The sequence below is a fragment of the Ornithorhynchus anatinus genome, chromosome 20 (genome assembly GCF_004115215.2).
Source record: "Ornithorhynchus anatinus isolate Pmale09 chromosome 20, mOrnAna1.pri.v4, whole genome shotgun sequence".
Taxonomy (NCBI): Eukaryota; Metazoa; Chordata; class Mammalia; order Monotremata; family Ornithorhynchidae; genus Ornithorhynchus; species Ornithorhynchus anatinus.
In genome coordinates, this window is record NC_041747.1 from 12,293,530 (window position 1) to 12,300,105 (window position 6,576).

At 49.3% G+C, this 6,576-nt stretch overlaps 1 protein-coding gene across 6 annotated transcripts in view; it reads right to left on the reverse strand.

Moving 5' to 3' along the window:
- The window catches only part of TMCO3 (transmembrane and coiled-coil domains 3), a 78,342-nt gene that overhangs the window by 23,116 nt on the left and 48,650 nt on the right, over positions 1–6,576 (reverse strand). The window contains exon 1 of one of the 6 annotated variants that reach the window (XM_001515063.5): positions 4,985–5,073. The exons of the other annotated variants lie outside the window; for them this stretch is intronic. The gene's annotated coding sequence lies outside the window, so the exon portion shown is untranslated. Of the gene's footprint in view, positions 1–4,984; positions 5,074–6,576 lie in introns of those variants that run through there. 6 annotated transcript variants of the gene reach the window in all.

Sequence of the window (6,576 nt, forward strand, 5' to 3'; positions counted from 1 at the left end):
CCTTAGCCTTATGTCTTCCAGTATTAAATGGACAGAGAAGAAGTTTGCTTAATGGTCTCTTTCTTTCCCATCCTGCCTTCCTTCTCAAATACCCTCTGAGGCATTGGAATTTTGCAATCTGGAAAAAGACTTCCCAAAGGAATGAGCAATTTCTTTCACAGTATTTTTTTTAAGCTGAAGAATTCTCTTCTAGTACAGAAGTTACACTCTTCACTTCTGCAGATGAAATGAAGCTAATGAAGTCAGTCATTAGCATTCAGGAAAAATGCCTGAAAAATCTAAAATGAAACAAAAAACTCGTATCAAACAATTCCAGTCTGTTGATTGTGTATGAATTATACTTGGGAAAAAACCAGGGTTATTTCCCTTCTATAAATCTGGCAAAAAAAGGAAACTGAATATCTTTCCAATAGTCATTTTTATTAAGAATTACTCTTTTGTTTGTTATGGGCAGAAAGATTATTCCATTTCCATCTATTTCAAGAAGCCCATAAAGACTAAGTTGCAAATGAATCTGAGCAGGGTTACAAAATCCCCAAACCGGCTGAGTCATTCTACTTCATTTCTCTATTTTTGACTCTCTGCCCAAGACGTTCAGAGAGATGAATTTCCTCAATAGGCCTTGCTCACTTGGCAGTCTTCGGAAATAATTATCAAAATGTACTATGAATATTTATTGATACTAGCCATTAAATCCTGCCCAGTTGCTTTGCATTGTCCTTCATGTGGTAGAAAATATGGAGAAACTTGGTAAATCATGCTGGGGAAGCTGCCCACAAGATGCAATAAGCTTTCTTCTATCTCGGAAATACAGCCTGGAAGAAGTTTAAGGACCCACCTGCTATGCCGAGGTGGTGTGCAGATGGTGGGTTTTGTTTTGTTTTTACATGGTAGTTGTTAGGTGCTTACTATGTGTCAGGCACTGTACTAAGCGCTGGGGTAGATACAAGTTAATCAGGTTGGCCACACTCCCTGTCCCGTGCGGGTAGATACAAGCTGTTGGACACAGTCCCTGTCCCACATGGGGTTCACAGTCTTAATCCCCATTTGCCAGACGAGGGAACTGAGGCCCAGAGAAGTGAAGCGATTTGCCCAAGGTCACACAGCAGACAAGTAGAGGAAAACACCCCAAATCCATGACACCGCTGAGGCAAAATGACAGTACATCTGTTTGCTGCCAAGTTAAACTGTCCTCGTGTTTTATACGTCTATATAATAAATGACATTTGGAAGCTGCATTAGATACACAGAGCTATCTAAGATTTCTGGAAGTTGACTCCATGTCCTGTGTCCACAAAAGGCCTAAAATCTACACGTTGATCAGTCTGGTGGATTGCGAACATTGGCCCTTTACCTAGGAGAGTGGTTTGGTGAGATCATTTTGAGGCGGGCATACCACGACTTAAAGCTAGTGCAAATACAACCATACTTCCTGTTAAGGCAAACAACGCCCTCTCCCACTCCCTATGAGCGGAGGGAATACGGGGTTACTGGATGTTTCCGTAGCTGGGTCCATGAGAAAAATGACGGAATTTTAAAGCATTGGCTAAGGGCAGAGCCTAATTCTCCTGGAGGTGGAAAAAAAAAAGGAAGCAAAAAGATCTTGGTTGATGAATTGAGGTCATTCAGGAAGAGAGGGGTGGTTGCAAGGGGCACATCATTCATTCATTCATTCAATCGTATTTACTGAGCACTTATTGGGTGCAGAGCACTGTACTAAACGTTTGAGAGAGTACAACAATGAACAAACACATTCCCTGACCACAGTGAAATCACAGTCAAGGGGGGTGGGGGCAGACATGAATATATATAAATAAAAGCTTAGCATAAATAATAACAATAATGATCTTGTCCCTCTAGACTCTATGGCCAGGGAACGTGTCTGCTAATTGCATTGTACTCTCCCAAGCACTTACTACAGTGTTCCTCAATCATATTTATTGAGCACTTATTGGGTGCAGAACATAATAATAATAACTGTGATATCTGTTGAACACTATGTGCCAAGCACTGTACTAGGCACTGGGGTGAATACAGCAAATTGGGTTGGACCCAGGCCCTCTCCCAAATGGGGCTCATACTATCAATTCCCACTTTGCAGATGAGATCACTGAGGCCCAGAGAAGTGACTTACCCAAGGTCACACAGCAGACATGTGGCGGAGCCGGGATTAGATTACTTTCTGATTTCCAGGCCCGTGTTCTGTGCTTGGGAAAGTACAATATAATAATTGACAGAGACCAGCCCTGCCCACAGTAAACTTACAGTAAGTGCTCAGAAAATGTCAGTGATTGATTAACCCTGATAATAATAATTCTAAGCCTTTATGATAATAATAATAATAATAATGTTGGCATTTGTTAAAGCGCTTACTATGTGCCGAGCACTGTTCTAAGCGCTGGGGTAGATACAAGGTAATCAGGCTGTCCCACATGAGACTCACACAGTCTTAATCCCCATTTTACAGGTGAGGTAACTGAGACACTGAGAAGTTAAGTGACTTGCCCAAAGTCACACAGCTGACAGGTGGCGGAGCTGGGATTAGAACCCACGACCTGTCTCCTAAACCCGTGCTCTTTCCACTGAGCCACGCTGCTTCTCTAGTGCAGGAGCAGCTGCAACATCTGACAGACTCGCTGTCCCACCCAGGGCTCAATGCCTAAGAGGGAGGAAGAAGAGGTATTTCATCCCCATTTTATGGATGAGGAAGCTGAGGCACAGAGAAGTCAAGTCACTTGCCCAAAGCTGCCCAGCAGGCAAGTGGTAGCGCCACAATTAGAACCCAGGCCTTCTGCCTCCCACGCAGTCTGACACCCGCAGCGTGGCTCAGTGGAAAGAGCACGGGCTTTGGAGTCAGGGCTCATGAGTTCGAATCCCAGCTCTGCCACTTGTCGGCTGTGTGACTGTGGGCAAGTCACTTAACTTCTCCGTGCCTCAGTTCCCTCATCTGTAAAATGGGGATTAAGACTGTGAGCCCCACGTGGGACAACCTGATTCCCCTATGTCTACCCCAGCGCTTAGAACAGTGCTCGGCACATAGTAAGCGCTTAACAAATACCAACATTATTATTATTACCCTTTCTACTAGGCCAGGATGCTTTCCAGAACATCTAATTACACCGACGCCTCTAATACCGTGAAGCGTTACCTAAATCACAGGGACGGCGGGGCCTCTCCAGCGTCGCCAGTCAGTCAACCCAATTATCGGCGTTTAGTACAGTGGCTGGCACACGGTGAGAGTTTAACAAATCCCTATTGATCTCCCAACCTGCACAGCTTTAATTAAGGCCCATCTCCTCCAAGAGGCCTTCCCTGATTGAGCCCTCATTTCCTCTTCTCCCACTCCCTTCTGCGTCGCCCTTGCTCTTGGATTTGCTCCCCTATTCCACCCCTTATGTCCTGAGAGTCAGGAGGTCATGGGTTCTAATCCCGGCTCTGCCACTTGTCTACTCTGTGACCTCGGGCAAGTCACTTCAATTGACTCCGCCGCTTGTCAGCTGTGTGACTGTGGGCAAGTCACTTAACTTCTCTGGGCCTCAGTTCCCTCATCTGTAAATGGGGACGAAGACTGTGAGCCTCACGTGGGACAACCTGATTCCCCTGTATCTACCCCAGCGCTTAGAACAGTGCTCTGCACATAGTAAGCACTTAACAAATACCCACATTATTATTCTTTCTGCCTCAGGTCCCTCATCTGTGAAATGGGGTTTGAGACTGTGAGTCCCACATGGGACAGAGTCCCAACCAGATTTGCTTGGATCCACCCCAGCGTTTAGTCCAGTGCCTGGCACAGAGCAAGCGCTTAAGAAATACCACAATTACTATCCCTAATTTATTTATTGAGATTAATGCCTGTCTCCCCCTCTAGACTGTCACCTCCTGGTGGGCAGGACGCATGCCTACCAACTCTATAGTACTGTATTCATTCAATTACATTTATTGAGCGCTTATTGCGTGTACAGCACTGTACTAGGCGCTTAGGGGAGTCCAATACAACAATAAACAGCCACATTCCCTGCCCACAAGGAGCTCGCTGTCCTCTCCCAAGCGCCCAGTATTAAGACTGTCATTCATAGAGAAGCAGCGTGGCTCAGTGGAAAGAGCCCGGGCTTGGGAGTCAGAGGTCATGGGTTTGAATCCCGGCTCCGCCACTTGGCAGCTGTGTGACTGTGGGCAAGTCACTTCACTTCTCTGTGCCTCAGTTACCTCATCTGTAAAATGGGGGTTAACTGTGAGCCTCATGTGGGACAACCCAATTACCCTGTACCCACCCCAGCGCTTAGAACAGTGCTCTGCACATAGTAAGCGCTTAACAAATACCAACATTATTATTATTCATTCAACTGAGTGCTTACTGGGTGCAGAGCACTGTACTAAGCGCTTGCAAAGTCCAATTTGGCAACAGAGACGATTCCTACCCAACAATGGGCTCACACTCTAAAAGGGGGGGACAGACAGCAAGACAAAACAAACAGGCATCACTACCATCAAATAGATAAACAGAACCATAGATAAATGCAGAAATAATAAATTAATAAAATAGGGGAATAAATATGTACAAATATATACAAAGTGCTGTGAGGAAGGGAAGGGGGGAGAGCAGAAGGGGGGAGGAGGAGCAGAGGGTAAGGGAAGGCTCAGTCTGGGAAGGCCTCCTGGAGGAGGTGAGCTCTCAGTAGGGCTTTGAGGAGGGGGAGAGATTCCCCCGTGGGATCCCACCCTATTTGCCTGCATCCACCCCAGCGCTTAGCACAGCGCCTAGCACAGGGTAAGCGCTTACTACATCCTCCAATGTATTATTTTTTCTGTGCAGTGCTCTGCATGGGGTGAGCGCTCAATAAATACCACTGAGTGATGAATAAATCCCTTTTTTTTTTAAATTAAAAAAAAAAAGAAGGGAATCAAAGTCTCCCTCTCCGGGAAAAGGCAGTTTAGGAGAAGGGGCGCAGGGTTGGAGGGGCTGAAATGAAGGCCATGACCTCACCTCCTCCTCCCCGGGGTCCCGGCGGCGGCTCAGACACTGCGCGGCGCTCGACAAGCGGGGACTTGGCGAGCTGGAGCTCCGGCCTGGGGCGGGGCCGGCCGCTAGGGGGCGTAGCTTAGCCCGGGACGGCCTAGCAGGGGGCGGGTCCCGGGCCCGCCACGCCGCGGGGCACGCCGGGAGTTGTAGTCTTCGGGCTGGGCCGCCATGCCGGGGCCGCGGGGCACGTCGGGAGTTGTAGTTTCTCCCCCCCTTCTGAAGGGGAGAGCTCCCCCGGCGGGCGCGGGGCATCTCGGGAGTTGTAGTTCCCCCCCTTCTGAAGGGGAGAGCCCCCCCCGGCGGGCGCGGGGCATCCCGGGAGTTGTAGTCCTCCCGTCCTCCTCTGGCCCGCCTTGGAGGGGAGAGAGAGTGTGTGTGTGAGGTGTGTGGAGGGGCTGTCCTGCAAGGGATCTGCACCAAATAAACGCTCAATATATATGATTGATTGATTGCCTGATTGACTGGAAGGGGAGGGGGAGAGAAAGCAGCGTGGCCTAGTGGCTAGAGCTGGGGGCTGGGAGTCAGAAGGGCCTAGGTTTTAATGCCAACTCTGCCACGTGTCTGCTGGGTGACCTTAGGCCAGTCACTTCACTCATTCGTTCATTCAATCTTATTTATTGAGCGCTTACTATGTGCAGAGCACTGGACTAAGCATTTGGGAGAGGACAATTCGGCAACAGACGGCGACGATCCCTACCCGACAACGGGCTCGCAGTCTAAAAGGGGGAGACAGCACCACAAAACAAGGAGTCAGGCAACAATACCATCAAAATAGATAAATAGAATCATGGATACATACACATCATTAATAAAATAGAATGATAAATAATACATACAAAAATACACAAGTGCTGTGGGGGGGAAAAGGAGAGGGGAGAGGAGGGGGAAAAAGGAGGAGGGGAGGGGGGAAAAGAGGAGGGAGAAGAGGAGAGAGGGAAAGGAAGGGGAAAAGGAGGGGGGAGAGTGGGAAGGGGAAAAAGGAGGGAGGAAAGGGGGGAAAAGGAGTGGGAGAGAAGGGGGAAAAGGAAGGGGAGAGAAGGGGGGAAAGGAGGGGGAGAGAAGGGGGGAAAGGAGGGGGAGAGAAGGGGGGAAAGGAGGGGGAGAGAAGGGGGAAAAGGAGGGGGAGAGAAGGGGAAAAGGAAGGGGAGAGAAGGGGGAAAAGGAAGGGGAGAGAAGGGGAAAAGGAAGGGGAGAGAAGGGGAAAAGGAAGGGGAGAGAAGGGGGAAAAGGAGGGGGAGAGAATGGGGAAAGGAGGGGGAGAGAAGGGGAAAAGGAGGGGGAGAGACGGGGAAAAGGAGGGGAGAGACGGGGAAAAGGAGGGGAGAGAAAGGGGAAAGGAGGGGGACAAGAAGGGAAAGGGAAAGGAGGGGGAAAGGAGGAGGGAGAGTGGGGAGGGGGGAAAGGAGCGGGGAAAGGAGGAGGGAGAGGAGGGGAGGGGGGGGGAAGGAGAAGGGAGAGTAGGGAACGGGGAAAAAGAGGGGAGACAGAAGGGGGGAAAGGAGGGGGAGAAGAGGGAAAGGAAGGGGAAATGGAGGGGGGAGAGTGGGGAGGGGGGA